Source organism: Anolis carolinensis, chromosome 1 (genome assembly GCF_035594765.1).
Source record: "Anolis carolinensis isolate JA03-04 chromosome 1, rAnoCar3.1.pri, whole genome shotgun sequence".
Classification (NCBI taxonomy): Eukaryota; Metazoa; Chordata; class Lepidosauria; order Squamata; family Dactyloidae; genus Anolis; species Anolis carolinensis.
Window position 1 is genome coordinate 331,579,635 of NC_085841.1, and position 12,986 is coordinate 331,592,620.

General features: G+C 39.8%; 1 protein-coding gene across 8 annotated transcripts in view; it reads left to right on the plus strand.

The window, feature by feature from the left end:
• tmem63c (transmembrane protein 63C) overlaps positions 1-12,986 on the plus strand; it is a 101,404-nt gene that overhangs the window by 26,963 nt on the left and 61,455 nt on the right. For 5 of the 8 annotated variants that reach the window (XM_008120355.3, XM_008120479.3, XM_008120406.3 and 2 more), the window contains one exon: positions 2,118-2,335. The exons of 2 other annotated variants lie outside the window; for them this stretch is intronic. The gene's annotated coding sequence lies outside the window, so the exon portion shown is untranslated. Of the gene's footprint in view, positions 1-1,128; positions 1,273-2,117; positions 2,336-12,986 lie in introns of those variants that run through there. One more of the 8 variants, XM_062968346.1, reaches the window with a different exon arrangement.

Here is a 12,986-nt window from a genome sequence, read left to right on the forward strand (position 1 = left end):
TTCCATATTTCTTATTGTGATTACTTGCTTCTTTGGGTGCACATGCTGTTCTTTCTTGTTGAGATTGATTCATACCATATGATGGCAATAGGTTTGCTATGTTTACAGCATAAATCTTTCTCGGGAACACACACAAGCACGAAATGGAAATGTACCTTTCCAAATGCTTATACTTGGGTCTGAGAGCTGAGATTGCCATGGCTCCCTGATGGGTTCTTTCTGCCTATTTCAAGATAAACAATTCCCCTTTGAACTTCTGTCTTTCCCAATAGAGAAAATAGTGGTGTAAACACAGCGAATGTTATTGGTAGCAGGCTTTAGGTCGACTTTGACTTACGGTGTTCCTATGAACGTGAGACCTCCAAACCCTATCCCCAATAGCCCTACGCAGGTCTTGCAAATTCAAAGCCCTTGCTTTCCTTATTGAGTCTTTCCATCTGGAATGCAGTCGTCCTCTTTTCTTAGTACCTTCCACATTCCCAAACATTATTGTCTTTTCTAGAAAGCAGAACTATTTATTCTCACGATATGTCCAAAATAGTGTCAGTTCAGTCAACTTAGCTTCCTGGGGTTGTTAAGACTTTATTTGCTCCAGGACCTATTTGTTTGACGTTTGAGTAGAACTCTTCTCCAGTACTACACTTCAGATTGGTTGGTTTTCTTCCTATCCATTTTCTTCACTGTCTAACTTTCACAACCATGCAGAGAAATGAGAAATATTATCATGAACCATCCTAACTGTAATATTCAATGATATGTGTTTACACTTGCGAATCTTGTCTAGATGCTCTTCCCAGTCATCTTTTTATTTCTTGACTGTAGACTCCACTGATTAATGATTGAACCAAGGTAGGGAAAACCTTGAACAATTTCATTGTCTGGGAATACAGCAAAACTGACAAAATAAAATACGAAGGGGTTTCTAATCTGGGACTTGCAGGGTTGCATTTCTATACCAAGATTGATAGGAAACAACAAGTAAGAAAAGGAGTTTGGTCTTAAAGATAAATATTTCTTATTGTTGTTTTAGAACATCTTGTTCATGTTGGGACAGGTGATGTTGTGAGCAGTAGTGGTGTTTTTACCTTTAGTGAATGGTTCCCTAGAGAAAGGCAGTGACCTATGAATGGGCCGGTGTTACACAACAAAGGTATGAGGTTGCAAAGTCCTTACCTGCATAGTCATGAGGGATAGCTACAGGGAGACAGCTGTGAAATAGCATCTGGATCTCAGCTGGATGAACAATGGTCCCTTGAGTGCTTCTGGGGAAAGGTAAAAGGGAATGTTTAAGAGTGTCTGACTCCAGTGGTTTACAGCTCTCCCTATTCCTTCTCATCTCTAATACAAAGTCAGCTCATTTTCACTATAGGAGTTGTGCCCAGGTTGCTATCTCAAAAGATCACCATAATTTGCATTCTTTTTCTGAACAGGCCAAATGCTGCACAGCAGAATGACTCCCTTCTGGGGTTTCCATGCACTGATGAATCTTTAGTTGCAACACTTAATTTTCCCTAGTTGAGAGCAAACAGTATCCCAGCCCCTCTGCCCTTCCTTCCTTTTTGCTTGAAAATTGTAACTTTAGCCAACACACTTCCTGCTACAGGGGGAAAAAATGACAGTGAGTACTGAATTGGATAGAATTGATGAATTACTGCAGTGACAAGAGGATGAGGTGGGTAAAATGTGTGTGTATGTTTAAAGATTTCCTCCCACGCACTCTCTGGCTGATGCTCAAGGCTGGGAATTATGTTCCAGCTGAGTGCGAGATGCATAAAAGGCACAACCTGGAGAAATCTGCTAGTGTTTTCTGGCAGGGGAAAGTGGGGGACACACAGCCGAAGGAGCTGAGAATGCCTATCATGCATCCACCAGAGGTTTCTTCTCTGGGATTTCTGCTTCCTTGGGAGCAAGTTACACATTGCAGTTAGAGATGGAAGAAGAGCTTTCCAGATTGCCAGCCTATCTTATTCCCTTCTTCCAGACAACGCAGGAGTTGCTTGCTGCATCCAAAAAGCCACGGAGGAGGGAAAGAGGCCAATTCTTCATGCATCATCAGCTGCGTATGCACCATAGCGGCCTCAGATGTACTGACAGCATTTTCTCTCTTGTGTCTCTAGAGGCCTCAGGGCACAGCTGCTGTTGCTACTGCTGTACAGTGAGAAGAGGCTCCAAGGCTGATTCTGGGAACTTTGTCAGGACCTGCCTGACACAGAGGGAGAATTGCAAAGCCTTTGGCTAACCAGGATCTCAGAATTTTTCTGCTCTCCCTACTCCATTCCATTACTCCCAGTAGCTTCACTATTTGTGTTTTGGATTGTCCAGCTGTTCTTATCAGGTATGTGGCAATTCCTGTGTTTCAAGGTGGGCAGGGGTAAACTTGCAGAGGAAGGATTATGAATTTAGAACACATCATTCTTCAGCAGTTTCCAGCATCCCCAGAGAATTCATTCCAGATTCTGCCATTTCATATTTACTCACAAGAAAGAGTCTAGAATAGAAACACCATCCAGAGAGGTTCATTATCTTCAATTTTGAGTGCACAGGAGTGTTTAGATTTAAATTGGATTCTGTTTTCAGCAGTGTAATGCTTGGAGCTTTTGCTTCAGCAGTGTGGAAGCCTTGATGCTAAGAATAAGCATTTTGTCTGTTTTGAAGGCCATCTACTTTTTTCATCTTTGACTAGAGAATTGAAAGACCCCTTTGTTATTGAACAACTCATGCATTCTGCCCTGGGAAATATAGGAAGTTATACTACAACAGGTCTATCAAACATGTGTTGTGTTGATTGGCAGCATATTGCTAGAATTTCAGATGAGAGGACCTCTTAGCCCTACCCAGAGACACCTGGAATTGACCCTGCAACCATTTGCATGAGATACAACTGCCCTCCATTCTGATGGTGCCAAGGAGTCCGGTGGTGAGGATTGGGGCAGGGTTTTAAGATGGACAGTTTTTGGCTCCAAGATATACCCGTGGGGATAAGGTCTATCGTGTGTAGTTACCGAGCTACAATCAGGCATGGCCAGGGCTGGCCTCACTCTGATATTCTCACACACTCTTTATAAAGAGACTCTCTCATACATCGTCTCAGCACACGTGAATGGGAAAACATGCCCCAGTACATGAGATCACATTAGACTTCTCCACCACCTTCACCAAACAGCTGGTTTGGGAGGATGGGACATAAGGGCAAACCTCTCCATATGCAATTGTCCCTATTTTATTTATGGTTTGGCCTCTCCACCAAGCCGGCTATCTAAAACCCATTTCTGAGTGAATAAGGATCATTCTTCCCTTTGCAACAGTGGTAACAAAACTTGATTCAGACGTGGTATCAGCTTGGAAATATAGTGAGTGTATGCTCTCTTTTCCTTCTGCAATATGGCATATCTTGCAAATTTCAGAGCCGGCAGATGCATGGAAAATGTTAAAATTATATCAGCTGTATCGCATTGCATTGTGCTCAGTTTAGTCGCTTCTGTTCTACACTGCTGACCTCAGTACAGGGTGTATGAAAACGTTAGCCCTTGAGATGATCTGGACAGCAGTTTCCACAATCCGCAACTGTTGCCCATGATTGTGGGAGTTGTTGATCTCAACATCTGGAGAAGCTAAGGTTCTCATTCTCATTTTATAGGGCAATCATCAATTAGTTGGTATTAATCCCTGACCTTGAAGGATTTCTCACTTCAGTATGACATACTTCCAGACTGTGACCTACTGAATGAATAAACAAAGTGGTTGCCCAATGGAAAGGGTTAGTAATATTGTATGCCAAAAGAGTATCACAATGTTGCAAAGAGAGGAGTAGGTCTGCAGTTCAGAATTTGTGTATTGGCTTGGGATTGTGAGCACTTTGGTCAAATACATTTGGAAGGGGAAAGCTGTTTTAAATGGGAACACCCAAATTATATGTATTAAAAAGTATTATGTAACTGTTCATATTTTACCTACTGCTTTTGAAGTAATTTATGAGACTTGGCTGACTTGGAGGTTTCTCATTCATGGAGTCACCAGATATCGAAGTTGACTTGTCAATGGTTAATAAAAACAAATATATATATATATATATATATATATATATATATATATATATATATATATATATATATATATATTGTAGATTAGTTTGAAGGAGATGGTAGTACATTGCCATGTTTCTGAAACTATGAAAATATGTGTGTGCATGTGTGCACATGCACATTGTTATATTTCTTACAGTTTAGAATTGTTGCTATTTTTGGACTGCATCACCATGAATCCTGTAAGATGGCCATAGGGATCCATGCTTCAAATTCGGAAAGCTAAAAATTATTTTACCAGCACTGAGACAATGTCTGTATGTATAGGGATTTATATCCACATCCGTGCCCATATTCATAACCAACTTGGTTTCACAGTCTATAAGTGTGGCTGGCTAGAGTTTTGTGGACATCAATGTTTTGAATTATATTTAAGAATCTAACAGCTATTCTCTTTTCATACAGGTGCTGAAGTTTTATGTAAGGATCCCAATATTTCATAATTTATTTCTTTTATTTTTGGTGTTGTTTAGATGGTATCATTATGATCATCCTTTAACTTTACGTATGCCTCACTTTTCTCCAATATTTGGGCCTCAAAGTGCCTGTTTATACATATGCAACTTCTTATGTATAGTAGGCCTTTGGTATCTGCTATACAGAGCACCCAATGGATACCAATGGATGTTCAAGTCCCATTATTTACAATGGCATAGCAAAATGGTATCTTGCATATAAAATGGCAAAAGTAAAGTTTGCATTTTGGAATTTTAAAAAAATATTATCTTGCTGTAAAATGTAGTTATATAAACAGTTGGCCTCCATATCCATAAGCATTCTCACTCCATGATTGTTAAAAGGTCATAGTTTAGCGATAGAGACCTTCTTTGCCAACAAAAGACCCAGTGTCAATCTTTTACATTTGTGTTTTGTTGTAAACCACCTTGATTCTCAAATGGAGAATAAAACCTCCACCCTATAAGTCACAGATGGGCCTACTCCCATAAGAGGTTTCTAATGGGGCAGTAGCTTTCTGAAAGTCGCCTCAAAATCTAGAGTCTCTCCCAGGCACTGCAGTTCAGATGTTCAAATAAAAATACAGGTTTAGTACTCCTTATCCAAAATGTTTGGGACCAGAAGTGTTCAATATCTCAGATCTTCGAATATTTGCATAGACATAATGAGATAACATAGAAATAGGTCCCAAGTCTAAACATGAAATACAGTTATGTTTCATATATACCTTATGCACATACCCCAAAGGTAGTTTTATACACAATATTTTTAAAATATTTGTGCATGAAACAAAAGTTAGTATACACTGAATCATCAGAAAGCAAAGATGTTCCTATCTCAGCTATCCATGTGGATAATTTTCGATTTTGGAGTGTTTCAGAATTCTAGATATGGTATATTGAACCTTTATAAAACTTTCCACATTTAGACAAATAAGATTTTCATGCAGTCCAGCATTAAGGATTTGCTAAATCCAGATTGTTAGCTGAGTCTAGGTCCCATTGAAACTGATGGAACAGACTAGTCAGATTTTAGCTTTTAGTTCCTCTGATTTCACTTTGAATGAAATTCAGCTAATTTGACTTCCAACAAGGATGAGCTGGATGCCTCTGAGAACCTGGGAAACAGGCGGTTGAAAGAGATAGGGTTTATGGTTTTTTTTCTCTCAATCCCCCTCATGTCATGTATTGGTCAAGGGAGAGGGGGGAAAGGCTGGATTGAAGCAACATTAGTCTGCCTTTCTGGGGAAGAATTGCTAATGGATGCTTAGGACCTCTTGTTATTGCAACATTTCTAAAATGGCTGAAAAGTGTTGTGTGGAGAAACTGTATATATTTTTTTTTATTTCAGTAGACCAGGGAATTTTACAGTTGTCCATCCAGTATGACAACAACCAGATGAACCCCCAGCAACAAGGCTGTGATGTGTTTGTTTTTTTTCCTGTCAGGAGCGACTTGAGAAACTGCAAGTCGCTTCTGGTGTGAGAGAATTGGCCGTCAGCCCAGGGGACACTTGGATGTTTTGATGTTTTTACCATCCTTGTGGGAGGCTTCTCTCATGTCCCCGCATGAGGAGCTGGAGCTGACAGAGGGAGCTCATCCACGCTCTCCCCAGGTTGAATTTGAGCCTGGTGTGATGAAATGAATGTGGGCCATTGCACTTAGACACAGGAATTTTTGTTGCTGTTCATTACTATTTTATGGAGGCTAAGTAGAACTGCTCAGCTCCTTTGCATCCCACATAAACAATTAGGACTAATTGACTCCTAATTATTCTAAGAGAAATGTATAGCCTGCAGAATGCCACTTAGTTCCACGATGAATACATTTATACTTTTCAGAACATAAATGGAAACGGAGAAACAAAAGCAAGAGCTGTATGTAGGGGGCTGCTTTAGAAACGTGTCTTCCAATCTGTGTCCTTGCAAGCGTCCACAAAGGCACATGTAGGCGCCCTGAAGCATTCAGTTCTATGACTTGCCCAAAAGTTCTTATCTCTTCCAGTCCTGCTTGGTTGGTTTTCTGAGTAATTTGGGAACATAGGGAGGAATTGATAAAATAGGAGTTCTTTTGTGAACACAATATAAGAGGACCTCTTCCTGGGATATATTTGGGCACCATTAAAGCTCCTTCTGAGATTATCTTAAACCAGACCTATTGTTTTTGCTGATAAACTCCCTTCTTAGCCAGAGGGTGTTAATATATACATGGATGCTTGTGTGGAAGTTTATAAGTGAGTGAAACTCCTTGTTAAACACTTTTCAGTCAGGAATCTGGAATTGCACTAACCTTTCTCAACCTGTCACCTCCAGATTTATTAAACTACAAGACCCGCCTTCAAGTAGCATGAATGTGAAATTGTGCTCTTAACATTTCTGGAAGGTGCCAGGTTGAAGAAAACTGCTTAGCCCATGGGAATAGGTTAGATAAGAGATTGTATAATGGTAGTATCATATAATTATACAAATTCCCCTTTCTGATTCCGTTTTAATTTTTCGGCCCTGCATATTATGGTAACCAGGTATTGTAACTCTAAGCCTCCTTATTCCCCCTTTGAATTCAGGTGGTGATGTTGGCCTTTTAAACTCTGATGTGCCCTTTCTTTTATTAGAATGGATGTTATCTGTCAAATGTATAAAGGAGGAAATCTTAACAAAAGAAACTGTTTTCCTAGTCCATAATACATCCAGGGATTATGCTATAGCTAGATCAAATGCAGAAACAAACAATACTTTGTTCTAATAACCCTGGCACCGCCGGGTCCCCAAGCTAGTGTGTGTCTGTCTGACTGTCTATCTATCTATCTATCTATCTATCTATCTATCTATCTATCTATCTATCTATCTTTGGATAGCATATAGAAGGGTTAATACCCCCGTGGTGTTGTTTTGCTGTCTGTGCCCCTGTTCCGAAGATTTCACCTCACTTTCTGTCCTTATGACAATTGGATTTTGAAAAAATTGGTTTGTGGAAACAAGGATTGATGAGAAAGCTTCAGTGGAGACACCTTTTCCTTATGATAACTGTTTCAGGAGTGAGTTTCCCTTCCAAGGGGTAGATTTCTCTCACTTCCTGTTGTCTCATCTCCATGCTTAACTATGAGTCATTTGTAAGTCGGATGGGCCTCCAGGTGTTTTGGACTTCAGCTCCCACACTTCCTAACAGCTGGTCAGCTGGCTGTGATTTCTGGGAGTTGAAGTCCAAAACACCTGAAGGCTCAAAGGTTGGGAACCACTGCTTTAGGTGCTCCGATGAAACTGTATGGTATGTTGGGAATATAAATCAAGTAATATAATGGTGTCAGTCACATCCATGCTCTGAACAGGAATGTATCCCCCATGGATAAGATGGGTCTTACTGTATTTTCTCATGCAAATTCCCAAGACTGGCAAAGAGCCCATAGCTCCATCAGGGCTGACATCAGCACTTTGCACAGAGCCCCAAAGATGTCCCATAGCACTTGGAGTAATTCTCAATTTGCCTGACCTATCACTAATTGAGGATGTCTTTTCCCATCATGCCATAGGCATTATCAGTAATGTAAACTTCTAGGTCTGATATTGCTAGACCTTTTCCCCCTTATGGCATGGGTGCTGGTGTAATTTTGTGTGGCTTATTGTAGTTGCACTGGAATGATATCGCAGCTATGAGAGCATACCGATCTGTGAACTTACCTGAAATGCATTTCAATAATTACATTTTACTTGGGAATGACACAGCATTAAAACAAGAGAGCTTAGCAGCACCATAGATTTAATAAATGATGAAGAATTCTCAAAGGATCCAACTGTATGTAGTTAAATTTTTAGAGCTGATGTGCTGGATTTTAAAAGTAATCATTAGGAATTCAGTTGCCAGAGGGAAAAGTCAACACACGCAAAGGCTGCTTTATTCTACAATCATCTCAGTTTTGTTGTTGTTGTTGTCGTTGTTGTTCCAGATCCAAGGGACATCCGATTAGGTTTGTAGTTCTGATTTTTTTTTAAAGTTATGGAGCCCTTTGAAAAACTTTTGAATTTCCTCTCCCCAGAAAAGTGTATAGAAATATATTGGTATACAATTTCTACAAATAATATTTTGGATACCATTTATTTTACTGCAATTTCTTTTACAAAGATTTGTTGTAAGAAAGCCACACTGAGTCCCATACCAGGGGAAAGGTGCCATATAATAGCACATTGAGCTCTTGGAAAAGACTACAGTCTAAATGCAGCAGAAAAACATTCAAAATAACAGAAAAAAATAGAAGAAATAATGTTTTACCTAGTTCCTAGACTTATTTTATTTTTATTTATTTACAATATTTATATTCCGCCCTTTTCACCCCAAAGGGGACTCAGGGCAGATCACAGAACACATATATAGCAAACTTTCAGTGCCGATTATAACAATAAGACAAGACAACAGATAGAGATATATATATAGGCTATCCCATCTTTCAGCATCTTTGGAAGCTGTGTTCAGTTCCAGCCACCGGGAGGTGCTGTTGCTGCGTCTCCCTGCTGAAGAGCTTTCTTTGTTCGTAAACTTCCTACTTTTTTTATCGAAACACCGAGCCTAAATACCTCCCGGCTTTAATGTGGTTCCTATTTATCTACTCACATTTGTTTTCGAACTGCTTAGGTAGGAAGAAGCTAGGCTAAACTCAGGAGCTCACTCTGACCCGGGCTTCAAACTCTCAACCTTCCACTTGGCAAGATTTATTGCAGCTTTGCGATTAACTTGCTGTGTTAAAATCCTGAAGACTGCCCATGGACTCCCTATTTTTTCTAGATTAAGCACCTCTTAGTTAAGTTTATGCTCCTACGTAATTTCAGCCAAGTACCATAATAGCTAACAAACAAGAACCAACCTAATTTAAATTATGCTTATATTTGAGAAATGTAAAACTAACATAAGTAACAAGATATTAATTAGGTTTAACTGTAATGGTGGGGCTCAAGCTTTCCTCCTACGCATGAGCTCCAACACCAAATAACTAGCCAAAACCATAAGTAGAAGTGGCATCCAAATGTGTTTTAGGGTAGTGATCTCAAGGCTCGCAGGAGCAGAAATTGACCCTCTTCAGTCATTTCTCCTCCATCACCCAAATTGGGGAATAATCTGGGGGTTTGCATGCTGCCTACCTCTCCAGAGTCATACTGGTTCAGAAGCCACAAGGAACAAGCACACCAAACACAAAGGGTAGACTTCTTAAGTATTGTAGCATCTACTAGAATAGCCCAGTCTAGTGCTTTTGGGATTTTCCTGACAGATTTGGTTGTTATTTTTTCTTCAGATACATTGTGTGCATTTATTTTGTATTGTGTCATTCATTAGTATAATTTACAAGCTAAAGTAAATATTCACCAAGGGAGAATGAGAAGCTGGAAAGAATAGTATTCTCAGATATGAAGGCAAGCAATTCAGGCATGAGATACCACCTTGGGAATTGTCTACCAGTGCAGGGACTGTCAGGGCCAATTCTTCAGGGTTTTTTGTGCTCAAGCTAGACATATTGCCAAGATCATAGTTTATTTTCACAAACAAGCAGGCAAAGACCTTGTTTAAATAGGAAGGTGTTAACTCATTGGTGAAGAGGAGCATGCAGGAAAGGTACTGTTCTTAATATTTGTTTTATGCATTTAAATTGTTTTTTCAAGTAACATCTTAAAGTCATATTTTAAATGGGATGGATTATTTAATGCTTTTTTTACTTTTGTGTTACATGTGGTATTAGCTGTTTTATTGTGTCTTCTGTTGTAAGATGCTGCTGGTTACATTTGGGGGGAGTGGGATATAAATAAAATTAAAAATAAACAAGTACAAAACTCAGTAATTATTGTTCTATAGTGGTGAGCTCATGCTTGCCTAATCACAGCTGTTTCCTTTGGGAGTAAATCTCTTTTCTGGTAACTGCTCAGGTGAACTTGAAAGTGAATTTGAACGGAATGTATAGTAAGACATCCATATCTTGGGAGAGTGTATTCCTGGAAGGTTTGTGGTTACTGGAAACCACAGTTCACAACAGCATTAAAAACAATGACTTCAGGTCCCAGCATACCCTAGAGTTGAACTGGAAGACCTAGAGATTCCAAGAAACCCATGTTTGTGTGTGTGCACTTGTACGAGCAATGGTTTGTCATATGCACAAGCTGCATCCCATGTCATGGGAAGACAGCATTTCTTTGTACGTGCCAAACCCAGGTGAAATCCCCTTTTGTTTCCCAGTTCTGTTGAGGTTAGAGATCTCTTCCCCAACAGAGTCCAGATGAGTCAGAGTGCATTAGAGGTGGGCAACTGTGGTTGCAACAGATCTGGATTTCTGTGGAAAAACGAAGGCCTAATTTACACTTAAATTGTTTACAATTTAAACAAGGGAATCCAATGCAACTGGAAGTAATGTCCCACCACTTCTCATTTCAAAATTAGTCAATATTGGGTTGATTTTTCTGTGGTATGGAGGAACTGTGCAGTGTTTTTGCCATGCTGTTGATCTATTGGGGGATGCTATAATCAGGTTTGGGGATTTAGGATACTTCAGGGTCCATACTGTGTAGGGCAACAAGCTTGTCAGCTAAATTTGCTCAACCCCTACATTACAGCTTCCATCATCTCTAACCATTGGAGAGCTTGATTGATAGATACCACAACTCCATCTTCCGTGTAGTATTTCTTTGCCTACTGTAATAGCCAGCTGCAGGTGTGAAAGTATTTGTCCACCCTTGTCCATTGTTGTCTAGGACAGTGGTTCTCAATTGGGCCTCCTTCCTCTTTATTTGTTTATTTTATTTTATTAATTTATTTCCACCCCTTTCCGCAGAGCTGACCATTGCATTGGATAGACCACATCAGCTCTAGATTGTTAAATATGGTTTTCTGTGGGCGAGCAGATAGTGACTACTGGATGACATATGTTCTGTTTCAGAAACTAGAGCTGATGTAGTCTATCCAATGCAATTTTCTGAATAAGCACCCCAAATAACCAAACCGAATCTAAAGTTGATCAAAAACTAATTTGTAACCCTTTTGGTACTAATGTTAGAGAGTGGTCCCTGGTCAAAATGGTCCCCGGTCAAAGTGGGCCCTAAGCAAGTGGGCCGTGGCCAAAAAAGGTTGGAAACCGCTGGTCTAGGAAATGGCTGTGTTGGAATCAAAAGCAAGGATCACAAAAATGTCTTCCACTTTTGGCAGGGTGGTGTTTTGCTTTTGGGGTCATTTGCACTGCATGGACAAAGGACTGAACTGGATAGTCATTGAGACCACTTTCAACTCCATGACTGTATGTGAAAACAGGCTTGTTGGACTGCTTCTGACAGGGGGAAGAGAAAAGACAAGCAACTGAATCATTTGTGCCAAGCTAACCTTTTCATTTTCTTCTTTATTGCTCTTTGAGTTATCACAGTGTGCCTTCAGTTCTGAATAGTTTGTTGTCACTGAGATACTCTGTATCTTATCTTGCCTGCAGAAGAGTACAGTTAACAAAGCTTTTTATTGTGTGTGGCTTTTGCACTTAGGAGTATTCAAGAGCTCTTTAGAGTCCAGTGTATGAGCAGAGCTTGCAAGAGTTGAGGGTAAAGCTTTGAATACCCCGGCTGAAACTTTTAAGGTTGACGTTAAGACCCCTAACATGGTAATTTTTCTCTCACTACTTGGAAATGATGCTATCTCTTTCTACTTAAAGCCTCAGTTTTAATCCTACTTATTTGTTACTCATATGGTGCCTTTTCTGCTTTGAACTCAAAGCAGTTACTCAATTAACAAAATATATGTATTTCTGGGCATAACTTCATTCACAGAAAATATTGTACTACAGGCAGAAATAAAACTGAAAGAATAGAGTTAGGTTTCTACACCACGAAAAAAGAAGTTATTCAACATGCTTAAACAGACTTGTTATTCAAAACTCACAATATGCAAATGTAAAATGAAATAGCCAGGTCAGGTAAGCCTTGCATGTTGTTGTTTATTCGTTCAGTTGCTTCCGACTCTTCGTGACCTCATGGACCATCCCATGCCAGAGCTCCCTGTTGGTTGTCGCCACCCTCAGCTCCTTCAAGGTCAAGTCAGTCACTTCAAGGATACTATCCATCCATCTTGTCCTTGGTCAGCCCCTCTTCCTTTTTCCTTCCATTTTCCCCAGCAACATTGTCTTCTCCAAGCTTTCCGGTCTTTTCATTATGTGGCCAAAGTACTTCATCTTTGCCTCTAATATCCTTTCCTCCAGTGGGCAGTCGAGCTTTATTTCCTTGAGTATGGACTGGTTTCATCTTCTTGTGGTCCAAGACACTCTCAGAATTTCCAACACCACAATTCAAAAGCATCTATCTTCCTTCGCTTAGCCTTCCTTATGGACCAGTTCTCGCATTCATAGGTTACTGCATTACCTATGCATAAGTAAACCTTGCATAAATAAGCAAAGATATTTTGCACCTTCTAAAAAAACCTCTCGAAGGCTTCTTCCATTGAT